The 18986-nt window shown below is 46.6% G+C and overlaps 1 long non-coding RNA gene across 3 annotated transcripts; it reads right to left on the minus strand.

Annotated features, from left to right (window-relative positions):
- Window positions 1–2505: 2505 nt before the first annotated feature.
- LOC127333478 (uncharacterized) lies at window positions 2506–17006 on the minus strand. Of its 3 annotated transcripts, XR_007871183.2 has the most exons (10): window positions 16604–17006; window positions 16284–16350; window positions 14437–16095; window positions 5411–5568; window positions 5103–5136; window positions 4872–4989; window positions 4549–4794; window positions 4390–4452; window positions 3745–4257; window positions 2506–3350 (listed from the first exon to the last, which is right to left on the minus strand). It is a non-coding gene; the product is annotated as an uncharacterized lncRNA (long non-coding RNA). The 3 variants fall into 3 exon arrangements; XR_007871181.2 differs by lacking the exon at window positions 2506–3350 and having other exon boundaries at window positions 3771–4257; window positions 4725–4794; XR_011751953.1 differs by lacking the exon at window positions 2506–3350 and having other exon boundaries at window positions 3771–4257; window positions 16284–17006.
- Window positions 17007–18986: the final 1980 nt, after the last annotated feature.

Raw genomic sequence — 18986 nt, forward strand, 5'->3', positions numbered from 1 at the left:
CACCCTCTTGCCAGGGAGCTACCTACATCCTACCCCGCGTGCCGCCCAGCAGTCCGCCGCCGCAGCCGCGCGGCTCCGACCCCGACCACCGGTCTCTCTACAGTCTCCATCTGGCCGGAGGAATTCCGACACGTGCATATCACCGCCCCACTCCTCACCAACCTTCACTCGCAAGGAGTCTCAGGGTGGACGATGGGCGAGAGCCAGGCAATGGCGCCGCCCCAACCCTCCCCAACCTCCACTCGCAGCGTGCGTCTTCTCCCAGCCTCCCGTACAGCCGCTCGACCCTCTGCGGAGCTCGCTGGCGCAGATGCGCAACTCTCCCCAACTTGTGCGCCGCCCCATCCGTCACGCCTCACGCGGCGAGGGAGCACTGCTGCCTAGGTGTTCCCCATCGGGAAGAGCAGGCTCGAGGCCGTCCAGTGCACCAGCGCCCTGCAAGTCCACTTCGCGCCGCTTAGTAGTTCAGCTCGTGCCTCCCACGTCAGCTCACCATCTGCTCAAATGAACCGTTGCTTCTGCTGATATGAATTGCAGGGCGTCTTTAAAAGTCAGTCCGTCATCCGATCTGTGCGACGTGCTGCGGCAGCAGCGGGATGCTGCAGCGAGAATAGAGGAGCGGGGAAGCACGGCTGCTTGAGGATGAGCAAGGGCGATCTTACATCCAGCTGCCAGCTCTCGCTATCGGTATGTTACCGCTCTCTGTAGTATCTCAATAGCAGCGATTCTATTTGTCACACCAATTGCTTACATTTGAACAAAAAATGTCCCACCAAGTGGAAAGTTCAGAAGATGAAACCACTTTTAACACTTCGAAACTTTTTGTAGTCACTTTGGTCAGAAGGGAACCTTGGAGTCAATCAGAGTTCAACAGAAACCCTCCCCCCGCGTCGCCCTCCTCTGGCGGCCAGGGGGGAGCCCTACCCGCCGCCGCCCCTAGCCACCCTCCACCTCTCCTCCCCGTTTCACCGCCGCCGGAGGGGGGCCGGCAAAGCCGCGCGCTCCCCTGGGAAGGTGGCGGCGGGGCGGTTCCTTTCCCTCCCGCGTTCCCTGGCGAGAGGGAGCTCGTCGGGCGCAGGGCATGGCGGCGGGCGCTGGGGCCGGCGATGACGGCGTCGCAGGCGGCTGTGTTGGCGCGTGGGCGGGGCGCAGCGATGGCGCAGCGGTGCTGGCGGGGCGGGCATGGCGGCGCGCGCTCGGGCCCAGATGGGCTTCGGCGGGCCTGCTCGGGATCGCCCCTGCTCGCGCTGGCTCGGCCCGTGGATGTCGGGGCTGAGGCGGCGCCCTTCTTCCCGGCCTTCACCGGCGTTGCTGCAGGGGTGGGGGCGGTGCTGGATGGCGGGGCGGCGGCCCTGCGGGTGTGATGTCGGTGGTTGGCGGCAACTGTGGCCGCGATGGCGGCATGGTGGCTTGACCGGGGCCTCGCGCTGCTGCGGCCGACGGCTCTGCCTTGGACCCCCCGTGTTGGCGTCCGTCGAAGTTCCCTCTCTGTGGTGGTTGGCGGCGTCCGCGGAGCTCTTCTCGGTGAGTTGGTCGGCAGTAATTGTGCGACTTGGCTCTTCAACCCCGCGTGGTGCGGGTGGTGGCAGCCGAGCTCGCGGAGCTCCTTGGTCTGATGGAGGTGGCGGTGGTGGCTTGTGTGTGGCGGTGGCGCCGCTTCTGCACATGAGGTGTGTCTGCGGACTGCGGGCTGTCAGCGTTTTTCGATCTTCGTCTCGCTGTCTGGCCGCGTGAGGATGTGGTGGTTCGTTTGCTCCGGGCGAAAGCCTGACCGCGCGGCGTCTATGGATGTCGCCGTCCTTCTTGGGGGGCGGTCGTGGAGCTCTACGACCATCGCTGCCTCGGGTTCACGTCTTCGGGTGAAAGCCTTGATCCTATGGGATCGGACGACGGCGTCGATTCTTCGTCGTGTCCCCTCTTGAGGGCGTCGTCTTGAAGGTGGTGACCCCCTTCGCGCACTCCGGCGGGGTAGGCACACATGGCTTCTGGGTTGGCAGGAGGTCAATCGGAGGTCCAGGTGTTCCGGGTGGAGTCTTGTGAGGCAACGACGATGGTGGTGACCAAGGTTTGGTTGCGGCAAGGTCATGTTAGTCGGCTCCGTTCCGGCGTGTTCGAATGTCTTCGTGGTGATCTCTTCTTGCTGTGAAGTCGAAGCCACCCTCGGGCGGTGTACGATGACCTGCTGCGTGAGGCGGTCCGATGAAGGTTCTATTCGGCGTTTGTCTTGCGCATCTCCTCTCCGAGGCTCGTCGTCAGAAGCGGAGCTGCCGGTCTCTCTCCGAAGAGCCATCTGTTTGGCATAGGCCGGCTTGAGCTTCTTAGCTTTTGTGGGTAGCCAAGGTGGCTGGATGTGCCCTTGTGGCGGTGTGTGTGGTTTGGGTGTGCCATTATGGCACAGTTGTTGTTGGTTTTTGCTCGGTTTTCTCCTAAAAACCGGGCACCTTCTGCTTAATAAATGGACGAGGCAAAGCTTTTGCCTCTGTTTCGAAAAAAAAAAAAACTTTGGTCAGAAGGAGATTGTAGCTGTCAAGGACAGTTTCATTCAGTTTGGTTGTAGTGTAGGCGTGGCACCACATATACTTTCCATAGCAGCGGAAAGTGGTGTAAAAGCATGAAGCAGTAAAGATAACTTCTTATACATCTGTATATCCTAGATACGTAGCATAATACACAGCACAGAGTAGGCATTTGGAAAAGATAGCTATTAGATGATTGCTTAAAAAATACACTAAAAACTGAGCTGAATGCATTTTAGGTAGTAAAACACACCCAGAGATGATACGGCATGGATCAGATATTACGATAGGAGGACGATAACAGGGCAGTCCATGAACAGGCGGGTAAACCTGTAGGCAGTAGAAACCTGAGCATGAGAGTATCCGTTAGAATTTTTGTTAGAAGGGTATATGAATGACATAGATTAAAATCAAAACAAAAAAGAGCACAATAATATAGCTACAGAGAGGCATATGGATAACCTGACACGTCCAGCATCAACAACAGGAGAGCGATAGCAGGTGTACCAAATAGATAGTCATTCGTTCTAAAATCTAAACCCACAGCACATAGCATAACAGAGATATGCATGTCTAATCAAGTAATCAAAATTATATGCTTTTCTGGCTTGCTTTTTTTTCTGAACATTTGCAATTTTAATAGTAGAGGTTGTTAACTAATGTAGGAAAAAAAGAAGAGAATCAGTACCATAGGGGGGCTCGACGGGCCGTGTTGGCACCAAGTATACGGCCCCTAAGGAAGGTAAGTGGAAAAGCTGAACTTCACTCCGAAAGCTGACATTTGTTGCACCTTATATTCTTATAAGCAAAGACCATAAGCTTATCTTTGGTAACCTGACGAATAAATAAAAATTAGAAAAGCAAAGGAAGAGCTGATTTCACAGAGACCATAGTCATTGCAGAGTAAGGTGATTGAAACAATCAGAAGCAGTATAAAGACAGAAGAAAATAGAGGGCTGACTATAGTATAGCATGGAAATGGTTACTAACAGAAAATATAGATAACACAGCCGTTGCATGTTTGCTGACAATTAAATTCAGTAGTTGACACTCCTATGGGGCCAAACATAGTTTCAGTTTGCATGGTTCATGTCTCAGATTCCATGTTTACATATATGGAAATGCACTAACGAGAATCAGTAGTAAATTTAGAAGAAAATCTAAAGAGAAAAATTCAGCTAACAATGACGTGTCCAAAAATTAAATGAATCAGAAAAGAAAACTGTACCATATTAAATGAGAGACCTATGAGAATAAGATGCAATAATTGGTTGATCAGAGAAGATGGAAAACTGCCTCAACTGAGAAACACAATGGTCCCTGTCCACGCTTTGAAGGTGAAAATGTGTATCAGGCTATCAGCCGGTAAAAACAGATGGCTAGGTCTATGGCAAACGTGGCAAATTAAGCTCAGTCCCTCCGGTTCATATTAATTGACTCTAATATGGATGTATCTAGACACATTTTAGTTCTAGATACATCTATATTAAGTCAATTAATATGGATTGGAGGGAGTAACATAATATTGCTATTTTTTACCAATTGGCATATTAGGATATGCATCTAAGTTTATCCATTTCTTATTGTCACTTTCTAAGATTGTTTCCTGTGGGCCGTAGGTGACACCACACTGGCCTGGTCGTTTCATTGTAATCACTCTTCCTGCTGAACTGAGCTAGTTGTGATGATCTCCACCTCTCCTGATCGTTTGCCTTGGTGCGTGCTTCGCCCTCAGGAGTTTCTGCATGCACAATCCCGGTGAGGAGATATGAGCTCATTTTCATAAATTATCTTTTTGAGACAGAACTAAACATGAAAACTTGGTGATGAATCACAACACCGGCCTGAAGGATTAGAGAATATCAAATTTTACCACTGTAAGGTCCATTGGTACGGAAACAACTAATGTGAGCTCATGTAGTACCCCTGCAAGCTTCTACAGACATCATGAATTAAGTGATAGTTTGAATAAATAATATGGATCAATCAAGAATTCAGGTCACAAATGATTAATCAGGAGGGAGTTACCTACCTGTGCCACTCCAGTTGCACAAAAACTAATGTAAAGTTTCAGATTCCTTCATGAATTAAACTTTGGCAGTGGGAAAGGCTACACCTAGTTCTCCTCACAAGACTAAGATGCACAATAAGCAAATCAAATCTGCAAAACAAGGTGCAGTCAACTAACATGTTTACTCATGTCATTACCTAAATAAATTGGTTAATGCTTCCTTTAAACCTCGAGATCCTTGTACTCCTTCTGACCCGACTCCCGGATCTGCACCAAATCAGATTATGACTAACTGGCTCTTTTGAGAAAGTCACAACAATATTCAAATACCTATATCTATTCACCTTCCATGATTGCACAGGGGCAACCTCTTGCACATTGTATTTGAGCCTAGACATCCTTTTGCTCCACAACCAAGCTTTTTAGAAGCTCAATTTCAATGAGCTAACTAATAGAAGCTACCTGCTCCATCAAATTGCGAACAACCAGAGCTGGTGGAGGTAAACCATGGGCTGCACACCGCCATATTTGTATTATTTGATAAGGTCAAGGGTGACTTTTCAGTTGTGACTGACCGTGAGCTCCATCTTGACTTGGATCAACCTTCAACTGTTATAAAGAGTTAGTAGTTAGTACAGAAGGGAGATATGTGATAGATCAAAAGGCAAACGAACCTAAGACTTTAATCCCTCTTCCAATGTTAAGCAACGGTTGTTACAAAATGAAGATGTGTGATGATCAAAAGGGAAACTAAACATAAATATAAACAAGCTGCTTCATCTTTTGAGGAAATCGGCAACATCATTGCCTGTCCACTACATCACTAACATAACTAAGCTAACATTGTCGGCATAATGTAGGACAAAACATGCCATCAATTTACCTTCCAGGATGAAATCACACACATGCTCCTTGGATACGCCCAACACGCGCAGCACCACCCCAATGTCGTGACACCTCGGAGCACCGAGCAATCACACATCCCTCACTGCCATTGTCGCTGACTTCTTCGGGTAAATCTGGATCATCTCATCATTTATGCTATAAAACATAAGGGTTGCATGCAGTTGAAGGAGATATGCCCTAGAGGCAATAATAAAGTGGTTATTATTTATATCTTTATGTTTATGATAAATGTTTATATATCATGCTAGAATTGTATTAACCGAAACATTAGTACATGTGTGATATGTAGACAAACAAGAAGTCCCTAGTATGCCTCTTAAACTAGCTTGTTGATTAATGGATGATTAGTTTCATAATCATGAACATTGGATGTTATTAATAACAAGGTTATGTCATTGTGTGAATGATATAATGGACACACCCAATTAAGCGTAGCATAAGATCTCGTCATTAAGTTATTTGCTATAAGCTTTCGATACATAGTTACCTAGTCCTTATGACCATGAGATCATGTAAATCACTTATACCGGAAAGGTACTTTGATTACACCAAACACCACTGCGTAAATGGGTGGCTATAAAGGTGGGATTAAGTATCCGGAAAGTATGAGTTGAGGCATATGGATCAACAGTGGGATTTGTCCATCCCGATGACGGATAGATATACTCTGGGCCCTCTCGGTGGAATGTCGTCTAATGTCTTGCAAGCATATGAATGAGTTCATAAGAGACCACATACCACGGTACGAGTAAAGAGTACTTGTCAGGAGACGAGGTTGAACAAGGTATAGAGTGATACCGAAGATCAAACCTCGGACAAGTAAAATATCGCGAGACAAAGGGAATTGGTAATATATGTGTATGGTTCATTCGATCACTAAAGTCATCGTTGAATATGTGGGAGCCATTATGGATCTCCAGATCCCGCTGTTGGTTATTGGTCGGAGTGAGTACTCAACCATGTCCGCATAGTTCTCGAACCGTAGGGTGACACACTTAAAGTTGGATGTTGAAATGGTAGCACTTGAATTATGGAATGGAGTTCGAATATTTGTTCGGAGTCCCGGATGAGATCCCGGACATCACGAGGAGTTCCGGAATGGTCCGGAGAATAAGATTCATATATAGGATGTCATTTTATGTGAAATAAAATGTCGCGGAAGGTTCTATGGAAGGTTCTAGAAGGTTCTAGAAAAGTCCGGAAGAAACCACCAAGGAAGGTGGAGTCCACAAGGGACTCCACCTCCATGGCCGGCCAGCCCTAGATGGGGTGGAGTCCCAAGTGGACTCCACCATAGGGGGCCGGCCACCCCCACATGGGAGGTGGGAATCCCACCTTTGGGTGGGAGTCCTAGTTGGGCTAGGTTTCCCCCTCCTATGGAAGGTTTTGGTTTCGGGTCTTATTCGAAGACTTGGACACCAACACTTGGGATCCACCTATATAATGAGGGGCCAAGGGAGGGGGCCGGCCACCCCCAAGACCATAGCTTGGCCGCCCCCTTGAGTGGCCGGCCACCCCTCCCAAACCCTAGCTTTGCTCCTCCACTTCATATTGCCCGCGTAGCTTAGCGAAGCTCCGCCGGACTTCTACACCGCCACCGACACCACGCCGTCGTGCTGTCGGATTCAAGAGGAGCTACTACTTCCGCTGCCCGCTGGAACGGGGAGGTGGACGTCGTCTTCATCAACAACCGAACGTGTGACCGAGTACGGAGGTGCTGCCCGTTCGTGGCGCCGGAACCGATCGTGATCAAGATCTTCTACGCGCTTTTGCAAGCGGCAAGTGATCGTCTACCGCAGCAACAAGAGCCTCATCTTGTAGGCTTTGGAATCTCTTCAAGGGTGAGACTCGATACCCCCTCGTTGCTACCGTCTTCTAGATTGCATCTTGGCTTGGATTGCGTGTTCGCCGTAGGAAAATTTTTGTTTTCTATGCAACGTTATCCTACGGTGGTATCGAGCCGTGTCTATGCATAGATGGTTGCACGAGTAGAACACAATGGTTTGTGGGCGTTGATGCTCTTGTTATCTTTAGTTTGAGTACTTTGCATCTTTATGGCATAGTGGGATGAAGCGGCTCGGACTAACTTTACATGACCGCGTTCATGAGACTTGTTCCTCGTTCGACATGCAACTTGTATTGCATAAGAGGCTTTGATGGTGTCTGTCTCTCCTACTATAGTAAAGATTCAATTTACTCTTCTATTGAAAACATTAGTATCAACGTTGTGGTTCATGTTCGTAGGTAGATTAGATCTCTCTCGAAAACCCTAAACCACGTAAAATATGCAAACCAAATTAGAGACGTCTAACTTGTTTTTGCGGGGTTTGGTGATGTGATATGGCCATAATGTGATGATGAATATGTATGAGATGATCATTATTGTATTGTGGCAACCGGCAGGAGCCTTATGGTTGTCTTTAAATTTCATGTTGAGTAGTATTTCAAAGTAGTTGTAATAGTTGCTACATGGAGGACAATCATGAAGACGGCGCCATTGACCTTGACGCTACGCCGACGATGATGGAGATCATGCCCGAAGATGATGGAGATCATATCCGTGCTTTGGAGATGAAGATCAAAGGCGCAAGAACAAAAGGGCCATATCATATCACATATGAACTGCATGTGATGTTAATCCTTTTTATGCATCTTATTTTGCTTAGATCATGACGGTAGCATTATAAGATGATCCCTCACTAAAATATCAAGATAATAAAGTGTTCATCCTTAGTAGCACCGTTGCCAAGTCTTGTCGTTTCGAAGCACCTCGTGATGATCGGGTGTGATAGATTCAATAAGTACATATAACGGGTGCAAGACAGTTTTGCACATGCGGATACTAAGGTGGCCTTGACGAGCCTAGCATGTACGAGACATGGTCTCGGAACACGTGATACCGAAAGGTAGAGCATGAATCATATGGTTGATATGATGAACACTTTGAGTGTTCGCCATTGAAATCACACCTTTTCTCGTGATGATCGGGTTTAGGTGCGGTGGATTTGGTTCGTGTGATCACTAAGACAATGCGAGGGATATTGTTTTGAGTGGGAGTTCACTTAGGTTTTTAATTATGTTGAATTAAAATTTGAACTCAATTTGTCATAAACTTAGTCTAAACTATTGCAAATATATGTTGTAGAGATGGCGTCCCCAATCAATTTTAATCGGTTCCTAGAGAAAGAGAAACTTAAGAGCAACGGTAGCAACTTCACCGACTGGTTCCGTCATGTGAGGATCTTCCTCTGGCGGAAATCTGCAATTTGTGCTTGATGCACCGCTAGGTGACCCTCCTGCAGAAAATGAATCCGATGAAGTAAAAGCTGTTTACGCGACTCGGAAAACTCGGTACTCTCAAGTTCGGTGTGCCATCTGTGCGATCTGGAATCCGATCTTCAAAAACGTTTTGAGCACCATGATCCTCATGAGTTGATGAATGAGCTGAAAGCTATATTCGAGACTCATGCGGCGATGGAATGCTATGAAGCATCGAAACATTTCTTCACCGTATGATGGAAGAAGGCAGCTCCGTTAGTGAGCACATGCTCGCCATGACCGGGCATGCGAAGAAACTCGATGACTTGGGAATAGTGATTCCTAACGGACTGGGATTAATCGTGTCCTTCAATCACCGCCACCAAGTTACAAGAACTTTGTGATGAACTACAATATGCAGTAACATGAACAAGGAGTTACCTGAACTTTTTGGCATGCTAAAAGCTGCTGAGATTGAGATCAAGAAAGAGCATCAAGTGTTGATGGTCAACAAGACCACCAGTTTCAAGAAACAGGCAAGTCTAAGGGAAAATTCAAGAAGGGTGGCAAGAAAGCTGCCACGCCTCCTATGAAACCTAAGAACGGCCCTAAGCCTGATGCTGAGTGCTATTACTGCAAGGAGAAGGGACACTGGAAGCGTAATTGCTCCAAGTATCTGGCTGATCTGAAGAGCGGCCTTGTCAAGAAGAAGAAAGAAGGTATATTTGATATACATGTTATAGATGTTCATTTCACTGGTTCTCGTTCTAGTACCTGGTATTTGATATTGGTTCGGTTGCTCATATTTGTAACTCGAAACAGGAACTAAAGAATAAACGACAACTGCTGAAAGATGAAGTGACGATGCGCGTTGGAAACGGATCCAAGGTCAATGTGATCGCAGTCGGCACACTTCCTCTACATCTACCTTCGGGATTAGTTTTAAGCCTAAATAATTACTATTATGTACCTGCGTTGAGCATGAACATTATATCTGGATCTTGTTTAATGCAAGACGGTTATTCATTCAAGTCTGAGAATAATGGTTGTTCTATTTTTATGAATAATATCTTTTATGGTCGAGCACCACAAAAGAATGGCTTATTTCTATTAGATCTCGATAGTAGTGATACGCATATACATAACATTGATGCTAAGCGAATTAAACTTAATGATAATTCTACTTATATGTGGCACTGTCGTCTTGGTCATATTGGAGTGAAACGCATGAAGAAACTCCATCCTGATGGTTTCGTTGAAGGACTTGACTTGGAGTCACTTGATAGATGCGAAGCATGTCTAATGGGTAAAATGACAAAGACTCCATTTTACGGTATGATGGAGCGAGCTACGACTTATTGGAAATCATACATACAGATGTATGTGGACCAATGAGCGTAGCATCGCGCGGTGGTTATCGTTATGTTCTAACCTTCACAGATGATCTGAGTAGATATGGGTATATCTATTTCATGAAACATAAATCCGAAACTTTCGAGAAGTTTAAGGAATTTCAAAGTGAAGTAGAAAATCAACGTAACAAGAAGATCAAATTTCTACGATCTGATCGTGGAGGTGAATATCTGAGTTATGAGTTTGGCATGCATTTAAAGAAATGCGGAATACTTTCACAATTGACACCGCCGGGAACACCTCAACGAAACGGTGTGTCCGAACGTCGTAATCGAACTCTCTTAGATATGGTTCGTAGTATGATGTCTCTTACAGATTTGCCGTTATCATTTTGGAGTTATGCATTAGAGACAGCCGCATTCACTTTAAATAGAGCACCATCAAAATCCGTAGAAACGACACCGTATGAATTATGGTTTAATAAGAAACCTAAGCTGTCGTTCTGAAAGTTTGGGGTTGCGAAGCCTATGTAAAGAAGTTACAACCGGACAAGCTAGAACCCAAAGCGGAGAAATGCGTCTTCATAGGATACCCTAAGGAAACTATAGGGTACACTTTCTATCACAAATCCGAAGGCAAAATCTTTGTTGCTAAGAACGGAACCTTTCTTGAGAAAGAATTTCTCACTAAAGAAGTATTTGGAAGAAAAGTAGAACTCGATGAGATTGATGAATCTATACTCGTTGATCAAGTAGCGCGATGCGGAAGTTGTACTGTACCGCCTACACCGCAACAGAGGAAGCTAATGATAATGATCATGAAACTTCGAACGAGGAAACTGCGAACCTCGCAGATCGACAAGGAACGTGCCACTCTGATTGGTATGATCCTTGTCTAAATGTCATGATTGTAGATAACAATGATGAGGACCTGCGACGTATGAAGAAGCGATGATGAGCCCAGATTCCAACAAATGGCAAGAAGCCATGAAATCCGAAATGGGATCCATGTATGATAACAAAGTATGGACTTTGGTAGACTTACCCGATAGCCGAAAGGCTGTCGAGAATAAATGGATCTTCAAGAGAAAAACAGATGCTGATGGTAATATTATCGTCTATAAAGCTCGACTTGTCGCAAAGGGTTTCCGACAAATTCAAGGAGTTGACTACGATGAGACTTTCTCACTGTAGCGAAGCTAAAATCTGTGAGGATTTTGTTAGCAATAGCTGCATTTTTCGATTATGAGATTTGGCGAGATGGATGTCAAAACGGCGTTCCTTAATGGAGACATTGAGGAAGAGTTGTATATGGTACAACCCAAAGGTTTTGTCGATCCTAAAAATGCTGACAAAGTATGCAAACTTCAGCGTTCAATCTATGGACTGAAGCAAGCATCAAGAAGTTGGAACCGACGCTGTGATAAGGTGTTCTAAGACGTGGGGTTTATACGGTGTCATGGAGAGGCCTGTATTTACAAGAAAGTGAGTGGGAGCTCTGTAGCATTCCTGATATTATATGTAGATGACATATTATTGATCGGGAATGATATAGAACTATTAAGCGATGTTAAGGGTTATTTGAATAATAGTTTTTCAATGAAAGACCTTGGTGAAGCATCATATATATTAGGCATCAAGATTTATAGAGATAGATCAAGACGCCTAATAGGGCTATCACAGAGTACATATCTGGACAAGATTCTAAAGAAGTTTAGAATGGACGAAAGTAAGAAAGGGTTCTTACCAATGTTACCGAGGCAAGGTATTGAGTAAAACTCAAGGACCGGCAACGCCAGAAGAAAGAGAAAGGAAGTCTAACATCCCCAATGCCTCCGCAGAAGGATATATCATGTAACCCATGCTATGTACTAGACCGGATATAGCACATGCTTTGTTAGTTTGACTAGCAGATATCAAAGTGATCCAGGAATGGAACACTGGACAGCGGTCAAGAATATTCTGAAGTACTTGAAAAGAACTAAGGATATGTTTCTTTGTTATGGAGGTGACCAAGAGCTCGTTGTAAACGGTTACACCGATGCAAGTTGGAACACTGATCCTGATGACTCTAAGTCACAATCTGGGTACGTGTTTATATTGAATGGTGCTGCGATGGTGGGCAAGCTCGAAGCGGTGCACGGTGGCGAAGTCTTCAACGAGAATCGAGTACATAGCGGCTTCGGAGGCTTCATCGAAGCGGTATGGATGAAGAGGTTCATTGTAGAGCTCGGTGTGGTTCCTAGTGCATTGGACCCATTAATCATTTACTGTGATAACATGGGTGCCATCGCCAATGCACAAGAGCCAAGGTCACACAAGAGGCTGAAGCATATCAAGCTGCGTTACCACTCGATTCGCGAGTACATCGAAGATGGAGAAGTAAAGATTTGCAAAGTACACACGGCTCTGACTGTAGCAGATCCGTTGACTAAAGCTCTCCCTAGGGCAAAGCATGACCAACACCAGAATGCCATGGGTGTTAGGTATATTACAATGTAATCTAGATTATTGACTCTAGTGCAAGTGGGAGACTGAAGGAGATATGCCCTAGAGGCAATAATAAAGTGGTTATTATTTATATCTTTATGTTTATGATAAATGTTTATATATCATGCTAGAATTGTATTAACCGAAACATTAGTACATGTGTGATATGTAGACAAACAAGAAGTCCCTAGTATGCCTCTTAAACTAGCTTGTTGATTAATGGATGATTAGTTTCATAATCATGAACATTGGATGTTATTAATAACAAGGTTATGTCATTGTGTGAATGATATAATGGACACACCCAATTAAGCGTAGCATAAGATCTCGTCATTAAGTTATTTGCTATAAGCTTTCGATACATAGTTACCTAGTCCTTATGACCATGAGATCATGTAAATCACTTATACCGGAAAGGTACTTTGATTACACCAAACACCACTGCGTAAATGGGTGGCTATAAAGGTGGGATTAAGTATCCGGAAAGTATGAGTTGAGGCATATGGATCAACAGTGGGATTTGTCCATCCCGATGACGGATAGATATACTCTGGGCCCTCTCGGTGGAATGTCGTCTAATGTCTTGCAATCATATGTATGAGTTGATAATTGACCACATTCCACGGTACGAGTAAAGAGTACTTGTCGGGGAGACGAGGTTGAACAAGGTATAGAGTGATACCGAAGATCAAACCTCGGACAAGTAAAATATCGCGAGACAAAGGGAATTGGTAATATATGTGTATGGTTCATTCGATCACTAAAGTCATCGTTGAATATGTGGGAGCCATTATGGATCTCCGTATCCCGCTGTTGGTTATTGGTCGGAGTGAGTACTCAACCATGTCCGCATAGTTCTCGAACCGTAGGGTGACACACTTAAAGTTGGATGTTGAAATGGTAGCACTTGAATTATGGAATGGAGTTCGAATATTTGTTCGGAGTCCCGGATGAGATCCCGGACATCACGAGGAGTTCCGGAATGGTCGGGAGAATAAGATTCATATATAGGATGTCATTTTATGTGAAATAAAATGTCGCGGAAGGTTCTATGGAAGGTTCTAGAAGGTTCTAGAAAAGTCCGGAAGAAACCACCAAGGAAGGTGGAGTCCACAAGGGACTCCACCTCCATGGCCGGCCAGCCCTAGATGGGGTGGAGTCCCAAGTGGACTCCACCATAGGGGGCCGGCCACCCCCCACATGGGAGGTGGGAATCCCACCTTTGGGTGGGAGTCCTAGTTGGGCTAGGTTTCCCCCTCCTATGGAAGGTTTTGGTTTCGGGTCTTATTCGAAGACTTGGACACCAACACTTGGGATCCACCTATATAATGAGGGGCCAAGGGAGGGGGCCGGCCACCCCCAAGACCATAGCTTGGCCGCCCCCCTTGAGTGGCCGGCCACCCCCTCCCAAACCCTAGCTTTGCTCCTCCACTTCATATTGCCCGCGTAGCTTAGCGAAGCTCCGCCGGACTTCTACACCGCCACCGACACCACGCCGTCGTGCTGTCGGATTCAAGAGGAGCTACTACTTCCGCTGCCCGCTGGAACGGGGAGGTGGACGTCGTCTTCATCAACAACCGAACGTGTGACCGAGTACGGAGGTGCTGCCCGTTCGTGGCGCCGGAACCGATCGTGATCAAGATCTTCTACGCGCTTTTGCAAGCGGCAAGTGATCGTCTACCGCAGCAACAAGAGCCTCATCTTGTAGGCTTTGGAATCTCTTCAAGGGTGAGACTCGATACCCCCTCGTTGCTACCGTCTTCTAGATTGCATCTTGGCTTGGATTGCGTGTTCGCCGTAGGAAAATTTTTGTTTTCTATGCAACGTTATCCTACAGCAGTATCACATCAAATCCAAATTCCAGGTGGAACAGAAAAAAGGCAAATAAAGTGTGCTTTCTTACTACAATGATCTGAGGTTTAGCTTGTCAGAGTGGAGCGGCCCCAGGACTTGTGATGGTGGAACTGGCACGGAGGGGTTCCGCACGTGCGTCAGCATCAGTTTGGGAACCCGACCGTGTGGTCTCCAGAGGAACTACATCACATCAGATACTGAACACTGTTAGCGATACATGCTTGGAAAGCAATGATATGTCACAAGTCGTTAACATAATGCTATTAGTATGTCAGTAAAAAAAATCTTATTTGGTGACCATGCTTCAAGACTGGCCTATTTTTTCCAAACTCTAGATAATCTAAACGGACACATTTGAATCTCTTAATCTCAGCTCACACTTTATCTAAATACTGAGTAGTATATGTCGATCGTAGTGAGCGAATAGCGTGAAATAAACATTTCATTTGTTGTGTTGAAAGCAGTGTAGAACTTCATCAGGTGATTTATCCTTTCAAATTTATTCTCAACCATCATTCCTAGTGAATTTACACTATCAGCTTGTCATAGTTCGATGAATCCTTAGCATGTAAGCGCTGACATACCATATGAGAAGTATACATGAAATGATGATCATATTTAAGGGAGCTGGATTCTAAAAGTGCCATAGACATCTCCTGCTTAGGAGTTAGGAATTACAAAACATAGGTAAATAATTTTCTTCTATATAAAAATTAGAAATCTCTACTACTTAAATTAGTTCATGTCTTTGTGTGCTTCCAATTGGATATGAAAATAATTTTTGTAAATGAGTTTCTGTTCTTACAAAGACTTAGTTAAAACAACAAAATTGTGAGAAAGTGCCCGAAACCTCCAACTTTCATGCTGATTAGCACGTCTTTCATGCCTCAAATTATTTACAACAAAAAATATTTATCTGTTAGAAGAACGATACCAATATGGCACATCCAATTGCCAGTGTAGATACATTTTCCTAAATTATGTTCATTTACTGAAGACTGTAGTTTACTCCATGTATTTGCAGTTTCAGAGACCCAAGTAACTCACCATTTAAGCTTCGTGCTTCTCTCATGGTACGATCCTCTTCCTGCTGAGCCCCCTTTCTCCTCGGTAACTAAGAGAATAGTACTACTACTAACTAATACTATACTAACTAATACTAATATATAGATAATGAAAATTGAAAAGAACTGTCTTTTCTGTATACTTTTCCCGTTCTATTGCAACTGCGGGTCTTAACTGTGACTAACAACATGCAAACAACAAAACTTGGCCACGCCCACAACATGTAACTGATTTTCCCTTAAACTATAGTACTTTCATCAGTTATTTCTGACAAAACAATATTCAAGATTGTAAAATAAGTTGCAACACGAAGTACCCAAAACTTGATGATGATGCAGAGTATAGCCATGGATAGTAAACAGGTGCTGCCATGTTGTCAAAGAAAATCTTTCCATCCTCTTGGTGTGAAGAATGATGCCTATTTATGCAATATCACAAACATGTATCCAGTCTTATTATTTACCCTATGAACAACAAAACGACTGTACCTGCGCGTATTCTTAGATTTCAACTGATCGGGTATCCCGAGACCTATAAAAATTACCATCATCTAATGAAAATTTCAGGAAAATGCTAATCTTGACCTTCAGCATCATGCGTGCAGCTTGACAGATACTCTTAAATGTTTGTCCAATTGACCGGCCTGGAACAAAATACATATTCACACTTCATGTCTTAGATAATGATTTTTTAAAGAAATTGTAGCAATTACACAAACTCCATTTACATCAACTGCATTTTTTTCTTTTCGACAGCCAATACCACCAGATACAGTAAATATGGTATCTCCTAACAAGGGATGTAATTAATATGTAATCAGACGGTGGTTACCTTGATATTCATGTGGATGTTAAATTTCATCAGTTCGTAGATCTCCTCACATGCCTTTTTCAACAGCCTGAACCTCACATAAGTCATTTTTCAATATGAATCAGTGAAATAGTGTGTATGGCCTACATAGAATGGGAAAAAGTCATCTACTCCCATTCACTGATTCACGTATATATGCCAATCTATTAGTGCACAATGCCATTACCAGTCTACATCATCTACATGTTCATCGAGGAGTCATGTATGCACTGAAGCACTCTTGGGACTTTGGCAGGTTTCTCTCGTAATACGTATGAATCTAGCGGACTTAGGAGTAGTACCTTCGTGGTCATGTGGCACTTAGGCAACGCGCTCTTGTAATTCTTCTCTTCATCAATGATGGCCGAACGAAGACGAACGACTACGGCTGTAGGCCAGGGAGGATCAGTTCTACAAGGAACTGCAGGAGCGGCATACAGGTTGCATCTCGAGGTAGACGAACTGATCGGGGAGGAACAACTGCTTAATCTGGTCGGGGAAGTTTAGCGGGTGGAGATCCGGCCGCGCGGACGGGGAAGTGGACCGGAGTTAGACGACCACCATCGTGGAGCGACGCACCCCCTGTGCTCCCGTTCGTCCTCTGCATCTCCAACTCCGTGGCCGGCCCTCCGTCCAACCCTAGCTAGGAAGCGGCGGCGCTGGTTCCATGGTTCGTGACTCGTGAGGGAGGCGATGTAGTATTGTAGTGTGTGCGATGGATTTGTTGGGCTTGGCCCATTCGGCCGCGATAACGCGCGACGAAGTGGGACGACGAAGGTGTCTGACGTATTGGCAGAATAACGAACCTATTCCTTCTTTTTAAGTAGTGTAGATACCTAGATTACCTGATGTATGATGCCATGTTTCATTATCTGGAAATTATCTATTAATTGATTATGCAGTTTTATTATTTAGTTCTCTTTTTACTTGCCAGGTGCACTACTGCTAACTTTAACTAAAATATTTACACAATGTAACTGAAACAAATATTTACTAACATAAAAATTCCGGTCAGCCTTCAGCCCATATTCTGCAAACATGGGAAGTGTTAAGTGGTATAGGAAGATCCAGGAACAAGCAAAGGTGGCGCAGGAAGGTCCAGGGACGTAAGAGCATCTCCACTCGTTTGCCCTCCCCACGCCGAAATCTGAGGAAATTTACGTCCGGATTGGACGTAAATTTGGCGTGGGGAGGAGTAGTTTTCCAGCCGCGATCTCAGGCGAAGACGGCGATCTAAATTTGAAAAACGGAAACTTGACAAACTACGACATAAAACGGTCGAATTTAGACTAAATTTAATGATATTTACTATATAGAGGGCGAAGTTCATACATAGAGACCGAATTCGACTATATTTCGAATTCGGCTAGGGGAATACAACTGTAAATATAAAAACACGGCGCTCTACATGCCGAAATGGCGGTAGAACACCGTGTAGTCGCCGCCATCATCGTCGGAGCCGTCGTTGTCGAACTGCGGCGACGCCGAAGCCGCCTGGCTGCTGCCTTGGCCGGCGTCTCCCCACCGGCCACTGGTGCGAGGCGGGGATGGCGATGGCTTGTACAGGTCGTCGTCGGAGGCTTCGAGGTCGACGACGGGGACGGCGGCACCGGATGGAGGAGTTGCAGGCCGGCGGTAGCGAGCGACGTCCTGGAGGAGCCTCGCCTGCCGCTCCGCCTCCTCCTTCTCCCACTGCTCCCTGCCTGGTCGAGCGGCATGGCGCTCTCAGCGGGGACGAGGTCCTGGAGGGACCTCGCGATGACGGCCTCGAGGATGGCGGCGTCCTCGGCGCTTTCGGCCTCCTCCACCTTCACCTTCGCCGGCTTGCGCTTCCGCTCGCCGGAGGTGTCATGTTCGCGCTTCGGGCAGAGCCGTCCTTGTGTCGTCGAAGGCTCGCGGATGACGATGCCGCCGCCGCCGCGCGTGCGGTAGCTCGGCGGGGAAGCCGGCTCCTTTTTCACCGGCTCCAAGGATGGCGCTGACCTGGAGAGCGACCTCGACGCCGTGTCGGAAGACGACGAGCTGGCAGCCATGCGCCGTGGCTGCCAGCTGTTTCCCCGGTGGCGGCTGGTCGATGCCCTCGATGGAGGGGGCATCGTGAGCACCGGGGAGTTCCCGCCCTCGATGTGCTCGAGGACGTTATGGGGCGTCCTATTCGGCGCGCTCCACCAACGCCGGCGACCCGCGGCGTTGTTGCGCGGAGGCGGAGGTGGCGGGCCGTCGTAGGACGCCAGTTCCCGCTCCCACCGCCGGAGGAAGAAGGAGTTCCACCGCGTGTAGTTCTCGGGGTGGTGGCGCGGGTCGGCGCGTTCTTCCTCCGTCATCGCCATCCGAGCCTCCTCGATGGCGACGTCGAGGGCGTGGCCCTGGGGCGGCGGCGGGATTGGCACGCCACCAGCACTTAGCCGCCACTCGCCGCCGGGAGGCCTCGTGTCCGGCGGGCAGGGGTACCCCGCCTGGTGGAGGAGGTGCCCCTCCCACGCATGGAGCGACCGGTGGGGGAAGCCGTTGTTGGCTGCGCCGTCGTCGTCGTAGAACGCCATCGGGAGAGTGGAGGGAGAGTGGAGCAGGGATACGCGTCACGGCGAGCGGAGCGGCGTATATAGGCGCGGCTGGCGCCGGCGATTAATGCCGCGTGGAATGTGACGCGTCCGCGGCGAACTGACCGGCGGCAGCCTTTACTGC

The sequence above is a fragment of the Lolium perenne genome, chromosome 2 (assembly GCF_019359855.2).
Source record: "Lolium perenne isolate Kyuss_39 chromosome 2, Kyuss_2.0, whole genome shotgun sequence".
Taxonomy (NCBI): Eukaryota; Viridiplantae; Streptophyta; class Magnoliopsida; order Poales; family Poaceae; genus Lolium; species Lolium perenne.